General features: G+C 37.7%; 1 protein-coding gene across 4 annotated transcripts in view; it reads right to left on the bottom strand.

Annotated features, from left to right (window-relative positions):
• ATAD2B (ATPase family AAA domain containing 2B) overlaps nt 1-15,559 on the bottom strand; it is a 186,526-nt gene that overhangs the window by 18,852 nt on the left and 152,115 nt on the right. The window lies entirely within an intron of this gene.

Here is a 15,559-nt window from a genome sequence, read left to right as displayed (position 1 = left end):
TTGATAAATTTTGACATAAGTACACATCCATAATATTACCACAACAATAAAGATAGTGAATGCGCCAGGGCAGGTGGTCATGTCTGTAGTCAAAGCACTCTGGGAGGGAAAGGTAGGAGGACTGCTTGAGCCCAGGAGTTTGAGACCAGCCTGGGCAACATGGTGAGCCACCATGTCTACAGAAAAATATAAAAATTAGACAAGCATGGTGGTGCATGCCTGTGGTCCCAGCTACTTGAGAGGCTAAAGCAGGAGGATCGCTTGAGCCCAGGAAGTCAAGGGTGCAGTAACCCATGTTCACACCACTGCACTCCGGCCTGGGCAACAGAGCAAGATCCTGTCTCTTAAAAAAAAAAAAAAAAAAAAAAGGCAATGAGCACCTCTATCATCACCAAAAGTTTCCTGTGACCCTTGATTTTCCTCCCTTCACCCTTTCCCACAGCCCTCTATTCCCAAGCAACCAAGGATCTGCTTTCTGTTGCTATAGATCAGTTTATATTTTCTAGAATTATATATATGAGTGGAATCATAGGAAATGTTTTAAATCAGGATTCTTTCACTCAGCATAATTATTTAAGCATAAAATTCATTATTTGTCCCTATTTTTGCATATATCTGTACCTTGTTATTCATTACTGACGAATACTAATCCATCATATGGATATAACACAATTTGGTTTATCCATTCACATGCTGATGGACATTAGGGATAATTCTGGGTTTTGGCTATTATAAACAAAGTCATTATAAACATTCATGAATAAACATTTGTATGAAAATATACGTTCATTTTCTTTGGGATTATACTAAGGGGTGAAATGGCTAGGTCAAATGATAGGTACAGTTCTCCAGCAACTGCAGGGGATTGGTTCCAGGAGCCCATTTCCCCTTGGATATCAAATCCCCAGATGCTTACAGCTCTCATATAAAATGACGCAGTACAGTAAGCCCTTTATATCCACAGGTTCCAAAACCATAGATATGGAGGGACGACTATAATACATATGTTTAACATTCTAAGAAACTTCCAGACTGTTTTCCAAGTCAGTTGTACCATTTTACATTCCTATCACAGTGCATCATAGTTTCAGTTCCTCCACATCCTTAATTACGTTTGATATGGTCAGTTTTTTCAGTTTTAGACATTTCTTACAGGTGTTTAATGGTCTTATTGTGTTTTTTTATTTCTTTCTTTTTTTTTTTTTTTCTTTTGTGATACAGGATCTCACTCTGTTGCCCAGGCTGGAGTGCAATGGCAGAATCTCAGCTATCCTCAGCCTCCTGAGTAGCTGGGATTACCGGTGTGTGCCACCACACCCAGCTAATTTTTGTATTTTTAGTAGAGATGAGGTTGTACCATGTTGGCCAGGCTGGTCTCAAACTCCTGACCTCAGGTGATGCCCACCTGGGCCTCCTAAAGTGCTAGGATTACAGGCATGAGTGACTGCACCCAGCCTGTGGTCTTAATTTGCATTTCGCTAAAGATTAATGAGGTTGGCTGGGTACAGTAGCTCATACCTGTAATCCCAGCACTTTGAGAAGCCGAGGTGGGCAGATCACCTGAGGTCAGGAGTTCCAGAACAGCCTGGCCAACATGATGAGACCCAGTCTCTATTGTGTGGGAGTCTAAGCCAGGCATGGTGGTGTGCGTCTGTAATCCCAGCTACTAGGGAGGCTGAGGCAGGAGAATCGCTTGAACTTGGGAGGTGGAGGTTGCCATGAGCTGAGATCGTGCCACTACACTCCAGCCTGGGTGACAGAACAAGACTCCATCTCAAAAAAAAAAAAAAAAAAATTAATGAGGTTGAGTATCTTTTCATGTGTCTATCTGTCTTCTGTATATTTTCTTTGGTAAAGTGTCTTCAACACTTATGTCCATTATTTAAACTGGGTTATTATTAAATTCTGAGACTTAATATTCTGGCTACAAGTTTTAGCTCTTATATTTAGGTATGTGATACATTGTGAGTCAACTTCTGTATACAGATCAAAGGCCTTTTTTTTGCATGCTGATATCCAATTGTTCCAATGCTATTGAAATTAATCTACTTTCTTCATTGAACTGACTTTATATCTTTGTCAAAAAGCAACTAATCCTCTATGTGTGCATCTATTTCAGGACTCTGTGCTATTCTATTGACCTATTTGTCAAACTTTATGCCAATATACACTGTCTAGATTACTATAACTTTATAAGTCTTACAATAAGGTAGTATTAAGTCTTCCAACTCTTTTTATTTTTCAAAGTTGTTTTCCCTATTCTAGGTCCTTTCCATCTTCACATGAATTTTAGAATCAGCTTGTCAATTTCAATCAAATGCCTGCTGGAATTCTGACTGGATGGTGCTGAACCTGTGGTTCACATTGGGTAGAAATTACATCTTCATAATGTTGAGTCTTCCAATCCATAAGCATGACATGTATCTCCATTTATTTGGATCTTTAATTTTTCTCACCAACATTTTATAGTTTTTAATGTATAAGTTTTACATTTCTTTCGTCAAATTTATCCACATTCCATGTTATTTTTTGATGTATTTCAACTTCCTGTTTGACACTAGTATATATAAAAACAAGTGTTTTATATAATAATCCTATCTCCTGCAACCCTAATTTCACTTACATGTTCTAATAGCTTCTTTAAATATTCCATAGGATTTTCTATGTAGACATCATATGTCTACAGACAAAAACAGTTTTACTTCTTTCTTTCTGGAAGTAGGGATGCTTTTATTTCTTTTACTTAGCTTACTGCATTGGCTGATGTGGTGCTGAGAAGAATGTATATTCTGTGGATTTGGAGTGGAGAGTTCTGCAGATGTCTATTAGGTTTGCTTGGTCCAGATCTCAGTTCAAGTCCTGGATATCCTTGTTCACTTTCTGATTCGTTGATCTGTCTAATATTGACAGTGGAGTGTTAAAGTCTCCCACTATTATTGTGTGGGAGTCTAAGTCTCTTTGCAGGTCGTTAAGAACTTGCTTTACGTATCTGGGTGCTAATGTATTGGGTGCGTAAACATTTAGGATCGTTAGCTCATCTTCTTGCTTTGATCCTTTTACCATTATATAATGCCCTTCTTTGTCTCTTTTGATCTTTCTTGGTTTAAAGTCTATTTTATCAGAGACTAGGATTACAACTCCTGCTTTTTTTTGCTCTTCATTTTCTTGGTAAATCTTCCTCCATCCCTTTATATTGAGTCTACGTGTGTCCTTGCACGTGAGATGGGTTTTCTTGATACAGCACACTGATGGGTTTTGACTCTTTATCTAATTTGCCAGTCTGTATCTTTTGATTGGGGCATTTAGCCTATTTACATTTAAGGTTAATATTGTTATGTGTAAATTTGATCCTGCCATTTTGATGCTAGCTGGTTGTTTTGCCCGTTAGTTGACACCATTTCTTCACTGTGTCGATGGTCTTTACCATTTGGTACATTTTTGGAGTGGCTGGTACTGGTTGTTCCTTTCTATGTTTAGCGCTTCTTTCAGGAGCTCTTGTAAAGCAGGACTGGTGGTGACGAAATCTCTCAGCAATTTCTTGTTTGTAAAGAATTTTATTTCTCCTTCGCTTATGAAGCTTAGTTTGGCTGGATATGAAATTCTAGGTTGAAAGTTCTTTTCTTTAAGGATGTTGAATATTGGCCCCATATAATTGGAAGTAAATCACTCCTCAGAAAATGCAAAAGAAGGGAAATCATAACAGTCTCTCAGACCACAGTGAAATCAAATTAGAACTGAAGATTAAGAAACGAACTCAGAACTGCACAACTTACATGGAAACTGAACAACTGGCTCTTCAACATTGACTGGATAAACAATGAAATGAAAGCAGAAATAAAGATGTCCTTCAAAACCAATGAGAACGAAGATACAACATACCAGAATCTCTAAGACACATTTAAAGTAGTGTCTAGAGGGAAATTTACAGCAATAAATGCCCACATGAGAAACAAGGAAAGATCTGAAATCGACACCCTATCATCAAAATTGAAAGAGCCAGAGGAGCAAGATCAAAAAAGCTCAAAAGCTAGCAGAAGACAAGAAATAACTAAGATCAAAGCAGAACTGAAGGAGATAGAGATACAAAAAAAACTTCAAAAAATCAATAAATCCAGGACCTGGTGTTTTGAAAGATCAACAAAATAGACCACTAGCCAGATTAATAAAAAAGAAAAGAGAGAAGAATCAAATAGATGCAATAAAAAACGATAAAGGGGATATCACCACCGATTCCACAGAAATACAAACTACCATCTGAGATTACTACAAACACCTCTATACAAATAAACCAGTAAAACCAGTAAACCTGGACGCAATGGATAAATTCCTGGACACTTGTACTCTCCCAAGCCTAAACCAGGAAGAAGTTGAAACACTGAATAGACCAATAACAAGGGCTGAAGTTGAGGCAGCAATTAATAGCCTACCAACCAAAAAATCCCAGGTCCAGAAGGGTTCACAGCCGAATCCTACCAGACATACAAAGAGGAGCTGGTACCACTCTTTCTGAAACTATTCCAAACAATACAAAAAGAGGGATTTTTTTCCCAAATCATTTTATGAGACCAACATCATCCTGATATCAAAATCTGGCAGACACTCAATAAGAAAAGAAAACTTCAGGCCAATATCCATGATGAACATAGATGCAAAAATCTTCAATAAAATACTGGCAAACTGATTGCAACAGCACATCAAAAAGTTTATCCATCATGATCAAGTAGGCTTCATCTCAAGGATGCAAGGCTGGTTCCACATACGCAAGTCTATAAACATAATCCACCAGATAAACAGAACCAAAGACAAAAACCACACGATTATCTGCAGAGAAGGCCTTCAACAAAATTCAACAGCCCTTTATGCTAAAAACCTTCAAGAAACTAGGTATCAACAGAACGTATCTCAAAATAATAAAGGCTATTTACGACAAACCCACTGCCAATATCATACTGAATGGGCAAAACCTGGAGGCATTCCCTTTGAACTCTGGCACTAAACAAGGATGCCTCTCTCACCGCTCCTGTTCAATACAGTATTGAAAGTTCTAGCCAGAGCAGTCAGGCAAGAAAAAGAAATAAAGGGTATTCAATTAGAAAAGGAGGAATTCAAATTGTCTCTATTTGCAGATGACATGATTGTATATTTAGAAGACCCCATCGTCTTAGCCCAAAATCTCCTGAAACTGATAAGCAACTTCAGCAAAGTCTCAGGATACAAAATCAATTGTGCAGAAATCACAAGCATTTCTGTTTATCAATAACAGACTTAAAGAGAGCCAAATCAAGAACGAACTGCCATTCACAATTGCTACAAAGAGAATAAAATATCTAGGAATACAACTAACAAAGGATATAAAGGACCTCTTCAAGGAGAACTATAAACCACTGCTCAAGGAAGTAAGAGAAGACACAAACAGATGGAAAAACATTCCATGCTCATGGTTAGGAAGAAGCAATATTGTGAAAACAGCCATACTATCTAAAGTAATTTATAGATTCAATGCTATCCCCATCAAGCTACCTATGATCCTCTTTGCAGAACTGGAAAAAAACACTTTAAACTTGATATGGAACCAAAAGAGAGCCCGCATAGCCAAGACAATCCTAAGCAAAAAGAACAAAGCTGAAGGCATCACACTATCTGATTTCAAACTATACTACAAGGCTACAGTAATCAAAACAGCATGTTACTGGTACTAAAACAGAGATATAGACCAATGGAACAGAATAGAGTCCTCTGAGGCAAGGCCACACAGCTACAACCATCTGATCTTTGAGAAACCTGACAAAAACAAGCAATGGGGAAAGGATTCTCTGTTTAATAAATGGTGTTGGGAAAACTGGCTAGTCATGTGGAGAAAACAGAAACTGGAACCCTTCCTGACACCTCACACTAAAACTAACTCCAGATGGATTAAAGACTTAAACATAAGACCTAACACCATAAAAACCCTAGAAGAAAACCTAGGCAAAACTATTCAGGACATAGGCAAGGTCTTCATGACTAAAACACCAAAACCATTGGCAACAAAAGCCAAAATGGACAAATGGGATCTAATTAAACTCCAGAGCTTCTGTACAGCAAAAGAAACAATCATTAGAGTGAACCAGCAACCAACAGAATGGTAAAAAATTTTTGCAATCTACCCATCTGACAAAGGGCTAATATCCAGAGTCTACAAAGAACTAAAACAGATTTACAAGAAAAAAAAAACCGATTCAAAAGCGAACGAAGGACATGAACAGACACTTTTCAAAAGAAGACATATATGAGGCCAAGAAACATATGAAAAAATGCTGATTATCACTGGTCATTAGAGAAATGCAAATCAAAACCACACTGAGATACCATCTCATGCCAGTTAGAATGGCAATCATTAAAAAATCTGGAGGTAACAGATGCTGGAGAGGATATGGAGAAATAGGAACACTTTTACACTGTTGGTGGGAGTGTAAATTAGTTCAACCACTGTGGAAGACAGTGTGGCGATTCCTCAAGGACCTAGAAATAGAAATTCCAGTTGACCCAACAATTCCATTACTGGGTGTATATCCAAAGGAGTATAAATCATTCTATTATAAAGATACATGCAGACGTGTGTTCATTGTGACACTGTTTACAATAGCAAAGACCTGGAACCAACCCAAATGTCCATCGATGATATACTGGACGAGGAAAATGTGGCACATATACACCATGGAATACTATGCAGCCATAAAAAAACAATGAGTTTGTGTCCTTTGTAGGGACACAGATGAATCTGGAAATCATCACTCTCAGCAAACTGATGCAAGAACAGAAAATCAAACACCACATGTTCTCACTCATAGGCGGGTGTTGAACAATGAAAACACATGGACACAGGGAGAGGAGCATCACACACCGGGGTCTGTTGGTGGGGACTAGGGGAGGGACAGTGGGGAGGAGGGAGGTTGGGGAGGGATAACATGGAGAGAAACATGGCCAGATACAGGTGATGGGGGGTGGATGGAGGCAGGAAACTACATTGCCATGTATATATCTATGCAACAATCCTGCATGATCTGCACATGTACCCCAGGACCTAAAGTACAATAAAAAATATATATTTAAAAAATGAAAATAAAACTCTAGGTTTAAAATCATGTGGGAATAGAAACTACATATTTATGGGTTTTCACTTTGTTGTCTCATACTTGAAGATTTTAAGACTGTCCAAATCCATGAAATTGAAAGTTACATAAGCACAAAAAAAAAAAAAAGAAAGAAAGAAAACACATATTGGCTTTGAAGTCAAGACAGATCTCAATCCATTCAGTTGTGCCATGTAACATCTGTGGGTTTACACACAAATTACACAACCTCTCTGAGCCCCAATCTCTTAACCATAAAATAAGGATATTACCACTTACATTCCTCTTCAGCAAGAAGTAATGGCTACTTAGGACATATAGATGAGTATCTTTAAAATTAATAGAAGCACTACTTTAATGAAAGTAACTGCAATTTCATTGTGTTGATGTTTTTTTTGTAACTGGTAAACTTCTACTTTTAGTTCATCGTGAAGAAAAAAAATCCCAAAAGTACATTAGCTGAGATTGTGTTCAAGAAAATTATTAAAAGTAACCATATTTTTAAGAAAAGCCAATTTTCATGGTATGATTTTTCATCCCAAACAATTTCATAAATAAGAAATTTGGGCACATTGGCTCAGGCCTGTAATCTCAACAACTTGGGAGGCTGTGGCAGGAGGATCACTTGAAGAGTTTCAGACCAGCATAATCAACATGGCAAGATCCCATCTCTACCAAAAATTTAAAAATTAGGCAGGCATGGTGATAAGTCCTATAGCTGTAGTCCTAGCTGCTTGGGGGGCTGAGGTGGGAGGATCACTAGAGCCCAGGAGGTCAAGGCTGCAATGAGCCAAGATCATGCCAATGCACTCAGGTCCAGGCAACAGAGTGAGACCTTGTCTCAAAAACAGAAAAAAACACAGAAACAAAACAACAAAAAGATTTTAACTATATTTACTGATTCAGGTCATATTTACATATTATTAATATTTATGCGTATTTCAACAGAATATTACCATGTCTCCATTTTATAATTTCTACCTAATCTGAGACTCCTTGAGTTAGTATCTAGATAGAGGCTAAGCATGGTGGCTCACACCTGTTATCCCAGCACTTTGGGAGGCTGAGGCAGGTGGATCACCTGAGGTCAGAAATTTGAGGCCAGTCTGATCAACATGGAGAAACCCAGTCTCTACTAAAAATACAAAAATTAGCCCAGCATCGTGGTGCATGCCTATAATCCCAGCTACTCAGGAGTCTGAGGCAGGAGAATCGCTTGAACCTGGGAGGTGGAGGTTGCAATAAGCTGAGATCATGCCAACGCACTCTAGCCTAGGCAACAAAAGCAAAACTCCGTCTCTAAATAAATAAATAAAATAAAAATAGAATAATGAATAAAATTTACTCATTGGACACATTTATTAAGAACATGCTCCACATAAGATGCCTATACAGATCTTGTTCTCAATCGGCTTAGAGTCTAAAACAAGAGATAAGGATATATAAACAAATAACTACTTTGGGCAAAACAGTAATAAATGTCTCAGAAAAGTTACATTATGAGATTCAGAGATGAAGAAGTTACTTATAACTGGAAGGAAATCAGAAAAATCTTGTAGGAACTTAACATTTGAGTCTTCCCTGAAGGGTAGGTGAAATTTTTTTTTTTTTTTTTTTTTTTTGAGATGGAGTTTCACTCATGTTACCCAGGCTGGAGTGCAATGGCGCGATCTCGGCTCACCGCAACCTCCACCTCCTGGGTTCAGGCAATTCTCCTGCCTCAGTCTCCTGAGTAGCTGGGATTACAGGCACGCACCACCATGCCCAGCTAATTTTTTGTATTTTTTTTTTTAGTAGAGACGGGGTTTCACCATGTTGACCAGGATGGTCTCGATCTCTTGACCTCGTGATCCACCCGCCTCAGCCTCCCAAAGTGCTGGGATTACAGGCTTGAGCCACCGCGCCCGGCGGGTAGGTGAAATTTTAAAAATATATGTGATTTTAAAAGTTACGCACTTTTAAAAAGTACATTTTCTTGTATGTTACTTATACCTCAAAAAACGGATTTAAAAAGAAAAACATGTAAATGCTCCCAGTAGAGGTGATACATTTGACAAAGGTCCTGAAACAGTAAGAATGGGACTTACACTAGGCAAGAACTGGGACCTGTAATTCCTAGAAAAGGGGCCCTCCTGGGCTCTTCTCTCTTCTCATGCTACACACTGTCTATGGAATCTCATTCTCTCCTCTACAAGGATGACTCCCAATCATATCTCTTGTCCACTTCTTTTAACCTCAGGAACCACATATACAACTAGTACTTTAATAATGTCTGCCTTTTGTCTGGGTGTACCAAATATAACTCATACTAACATGTCTCAAATTGAATTTGACATCCTGCCCATAAATCTGTTTCTCCATTGATTTACTTTCCCAGATTCCTCTACCCAGACCAAAACTTCAGGGGTCATTCTAGGTTTCTGTCCACCATTTTTAAATGGTTGATCACTAAGACCTCTGCATTCAATCTCTGCAGCTACTGCAATTAAATCTTAACTGATGTTCCAAACTCCATCTTACCACCCGCTTCACCTCTACCCTAAATTTGATACTAAAAGGTCAAAGCTGTGTCTTAACCATCAGTATATCTCTAGCCTTAAACAGGATTTATACACAGAGAATATTTAATAAACAGATGCTCAATAAATATTGAGTCAGTGAGTAGAGAAGTAAATGAGTTTCCCACTACTCCTCCACAGAGGCATTCTATTCTCTAGGCTTGCTTTTTTTTCATACTTTTGTTTCCTCAGACAGGAATGAATGTCTTTCCCAATCTTGCCAATCTCCAGGTAGTGTCTTCTCTTCTGTGCTCCACTAACCCGGTATACATATTTCTAATATAGATCTTATGACACTGCCTTATAATCATCTGCTGCCACCTTAAGACATTATTCATGATTGCCACCTCTATGATATCTATCTTAATAATATTTGTTATTACAATCCCCAATGATTTGATATGTGTATTTACCATCTTTAAAAACTGATGACTTTCTATATAGGGATTATGTTTCATATCTCTGTTACAGGCTGAATTGTGTCTCCTCAAAATTTATATGTGGAAGCCTTAACTCCCAGTACCTTAAAATATGACTGTGTTGAGACAGGGCCTTTAAAAAGATAATTAAATGAGGTCACATGAGTTGGGTTCTAATCCAATCTGACTGATGTACTCACAAGAAGAGAAAATTTGGACACACCAAAAGACGCCAAGGGCACACAAGCACAGGGAAAAGGCCACGTGAGGACACAGGGAGAAGGAAGTGGCCATCTGCAAGCCAAGAAAAGAGGCCTCAAGAGAAACCAAACCTGCTGACACCTTTATTTTGAATTGATAACCTCCAGAACTGTAAAAACTTAACTTCTGTTATATTTTGTTATGGCAGCCCTGGTAAACTAATACAATTACATATAGAATAATACCTGCCACATAGTAGTTATCCAGTAGGCATTATAAATCTATCATAATACTTATATACATAATATATATGATACATATATCAGTATATGTAATATATATATCAGTATATATAATGGATCTATCGTAATACTGATATATGTAATATATATATCAGTATATATGTAATATATATATCAGTATATATTACATATATCAGTATAATACATATATATCAGTATGATATATACATATTATATCTTGGTCTCAAAAGGCAAGAATTGTCATAGTCATCTTTGCAGTCTAGGCACTCAGTAAGTAGCAGATAGTACTCATAAACACTAATAGAAAAATGAGTGAGTTTGGTTGAAACAACTCATGAAATACAACCATGGCAGATAAATTTTAAAATGTACTAAGCACAGAGCACAGAGGGCTCCAAAAGTTTGGGTGAATCTGGGGGCTTTACTCTCATACAATTGGTACAACATAGAAGATTTTGAGGCAACTACAGGATTAGGGCAAACACGTCAGCAAAACTAGTCAAGTGATGGTATGTAGCATATGAACAGGTCTGGGAGATATAGGAGGGATGCACTGCAAGACCAAGAATGGGGACGAGCCAAACATAATGTATCATGTATCTATAGTGTAGTATAGGGCCAAATATCTGATACTGGTCACTTTTAGAACACAGGTCAATTTCTTCTTGTTCCATAATTAATTTCTGTTCACAAGGAAGGGAATCTGTGTCAACACTTAGGCAACATGTAAAGCTTTCAAAATGTTGGCTTTTGTCTTCTATGTATATGTTAGTTTTTTCCCCAAATGGCCAAGTGTTCTGCAAAAGAGAACACTGTAAGCTTCCAAATACTCATGGGAACTTGTAAACGTAATACAACATTCATGTAATTTCCACTTGCTACACAACACACCCTGAGGATGTTTTTCTGGAACATAACAAGTGGTTCTGTTGCTAAGAAAAAAAGAGCTTGCTTGATGAAAGATATGAAAAAAACCTAAACACGGCCAAAATAATGCCTTTGAACTATATCACTTTTTGTATCAGAACTAGTGAAGGAAGAAAGTTGCAAGTATACCATGTTAACTCTAGTTGTAAGATAGAGCCGGTCTTTCATTATGGAACTGCATTTTGTAGTAAAATGTTATTATGTACCAGAAACCATTACTTCTTCCTTAAAATATTATTATCAATGTGGTTATAATTAATTACTTAGAGGGGGAAAATATAAATTGATCTTCCCAACTGGCTTTTTCTAAGCACTTAAATTCATTTTCACTAACAGCCCCTAGACTTGTTTCCAAAATAGAATTAAATTTAAAGTATCGTCTAGTGAATGTAATAAGCACAAAGTATAAAGGGTCATTCTAGAGCAAATACTCAGGGAGCCACTAAGGAACCAACTTATAAAAAAAACTGAAGCATAATTTAAATGATGATCATAATAAGAATACAAATATTAACAGCTAACCTTTATGGAACTCTTACCATGTCCCAGCTACTCCACTAAAGGCTTAAGGTATTTAGGATGAACCATATGAAACTGGCAATTTCATAAGGTTCAACCTAATACAGTTTCTCAATTAATTCTTACAACCACCCCAATTAAAGAATATTATCCCCATTTTACAGATGAGGAAACTAAAATTTAGAGGACTTAACTTGATCAAAGTTAAAGAGCTAGAAAACAGTAGAAATGGGACTAAAGCCTAGGTCTGAGTCCAAAGCCCACATTCTCATTACATATTACACAATAACAGCAGTCTCCACCTCTTGAAAATGAGGCGGAAGGTGTAGGCACAAAAGCACTTTTACATACTGCTCAAAGCCACTACACAGACAGTTATGCGAGTTGCACCCTTACATAGGACCCCGGCAAGGGAAGAGAATTAAATGGGGCTGACATCCAGCCCATGCTTCACTATCCATCCTATTACAGGATGGCATCCAACTAAAGAAGATTCTCTCACTTACAAAAATTGCTATACTGGCTAACAGTGACCTGGATTCTGCTAGTATAATTTTTAGAGAAAATTTTAATAGTACAGATTAAAAGCCTTAAAAGATATATTCTTTGATCCAGAAATTTCACTTTAAGGAACTTATGCTAAGGAAATAATTAAGGATCAACTAAAACTTGCATTAAAAAGATATTTATCAGTATTTATAAAACAGGAAAAAATTTAAAAATCTATTACGTCCAACGATAGGGTATTAGCTATTATACAAGATGTACATATGATTAAAATAATGTTGGAGAAATACATTCATTAACCAATAAGCTTTTCACAAGATTATAGGAATGACAAAATTTACAAAAATCATAGTCATTTTAGTAAAACTAAGATGCATGTATATATTCTACATATAATCTATCCATGGATGAGGAGGGAAACAGAAAAAACACTAAGTAATAGAATTATACATTTTTAATATTCTTCTTTGTTCTACTTTCATATATTTTTCCATAAGATATATATATAAGCTGGGTGTATTGGCTCACATGGGTAATACCAGCACTTTGGGAGCCCGAGGCAGGTAGATCACTTGAACCCAGGAGTTTGAGACCAGCCTAGGCAACATGGTGAGACCTTGTCTCTACAAACAAAAATACAAAAATCAGCCAGGTGTGGTGGGGTGTGCCTGTATTACCAGCTATTCGGGAGGCTACAGTAGGAGGACTGCTTGAGCCCAGGAGGCAGAGGTTGCAGTGAACTGAGGTTATACCACTGCACTCCAGACTGGGCAGCAAAACAAGACGCTGTCTTGAAAAACAAAAAGTATACATATGTGTGTGTGTGTGTGTGTGTGTGTGTGTGTTGTATAAAGTAACTCAAAAAGAGGTAAAGCAAAGAAACAACAAAAACTACAACAGGCAAATAACATGAAGCTAAAAAACAGTTACATAAAAAGTGTAGCCATGCAAAAATTTTATTTTGTCTCCTAACTTGGAATTACTGGGTTGGTGCAAAAGAAATTGCAGTTTTTGCCATTATGGAATCTGTGATTTATTATGATTGAAATTGAAGCAAAAATTACCTAATTTCATGTGAAATTGAGAAATCTAGTTCATTTTACCACATGGCCTGGATTGAGAACCACTGTCCCAAAATACAGATACAAAACAAAGCACAGGACAGGCATGGTGCCTCACACCTATAATCCCAGCACTTTGGGAGGCCGAGAAAGGGCAGATGACCTGGGGCCAGGAGTTTGAGACCAGCCTGGCCAACATAATAAAACCTCATCTCTACTAAAAATACAAAAATTAGCTGGGCATATTGGCATGTGCCTGTACTCCCAGCTACTAGGGAGGCTGAGGCACGAGAATCACTTGAATCCAGGAGGAGGACGTTACAGTGAGCCACTATCACACCACTGTACTACATCCTGGGTGACACAGTGAGACTGTCTCAAACAAAAAAACAAAACAAAACAAAGCACCCATAAAGTGTACTTTAAATATCTTTAGATAACAAAAACTTAAATATTTTAAAAATAAGAAGCATTTTTTAAGTATTACCTATCAAATAAATAGAATTCTCAATAGAGTGAGAAAGCAAAAAGTGGCTCCTGACAGCCAGGATTTGGCCTGGCACCATCAGCTAGGCGTCAGGGTACAACAATTAAACACACAATTTCACAGAACACCAATATCAGACAAGGCCATCCTGTGCCCAGGATGGGTCAAGAGAAAAATTAGATCACTCTGTCTAACCATGTCTAAACACAGACAAAACCGTGAATACTGTCCTGATCACAAAAATAACCAATAATCAGGCTGGGTGTGGTGGTTCAGGTCTGTAATCCCAGCACTTTGGAAGGCTGAGGCGGGCAGACCACTTGAGGTCAGGAGTTTGAGACCAGCCTGGCCAAAATGGTGAAACCCCATCTCTAATAAAAATACAAAAATTAGCTGGACGTAGTGGCAGGTGCCTGTAATCCCAGCTACTCTGGAGGCTGAGGTAGGAGAATCACTTGAACCCAGAAGGCAGAGGTTGCAGTAAGCTGAGATCATGCCACTGTACTCTAACCTGGGCAACAGAGGGAGATTCCATCTCAAAAAAATAAAAATAACTAATAATAACCAATAACCAAACATAATCCTGACTAATATGAATGACTGCTGTTTCTTTTTTTTTTTTTTTTTTCCTTTTCTTTCCTTTTTTTCCTTGAGAAATGCTATCACTCTGTTGCCCAGGCTGGAATACAGCATGATCACAGCTCATGGGAGCCTCAACCTCCCAGGCTCAAGTGGTTCTCCCACCTCAGCCTCCCAAGTAGCTAGGACTACAGGGTGCAACCACCAAGCCCAGCTAATATTTGTTTTTTTTTTTTTGTAGAGGCAGAGTTTTGTCATGTTACTTGGGCTGGTTGCAAACTCCTGAGCTCAAATGATCCACCCACTCCAGCCTCCCAAAGTGCTGGGATTATAGGCGTGAGCCACCACATCCAGCCAACTACTGTTTCTGTATCAATCACAGCTTTAGCCTTGCTCCATTTTCTTGTCTTCTGGTTCTTAAAATTACTCCTACTTTCTAACAGCATCTAACCCACTGAAAAGCCCCACTTCCTTATACTCTAACCAAAATCACTTAACACAAGCCCAAATCCTGTATGGTTCTCTATGACACATATTCTTCCATGGTATAATGAATCACCTCATCTTGTTTTACTGCACATATATTCCACGTGGTCTTCCCTGGAGAGTGATGATAACAGTTGGGACAATACACGAGTACAGGATGGATTAGGAGTAAAATGATATAATTACATAAAAATATCAACAATCAAAAGAACAGATAACATTCTACATAAAAGGATCTTTTGACACATAAACTTATCCTATCACGGATTCCCAAAAATTCAAAATTCTTAATGTTTATCAGCACTGCAATTGTTAACTAATAAATAAATTTTCAATTAAATTCCCAAATCACAATGTAAATATAAAAAGTAAAAGATAAATGAAGAAACAAACCCCTGAAAATAACACCTACAACTACACAATTCTCTAAACACATTATT

Source organism: Sapajus apella, unplaced genomic scaffold (genome assembly GCF_009761245.1).
Source record: "Sapajus apella isolate SASKATOON/1434 unplaced genomic scaffold, GSC_monkey_1.0 scaffold31, whole genome shotgun sequence".
Taxonomy (NCBI): Eukaryota; Metazoa; Chordata; class Mammalia; order Primates; family Cebidae; genus Sapajus; species Sapajus apella.
This window is presented reverse-complemented; position numbering and strand designations above follow the sequence as displayed.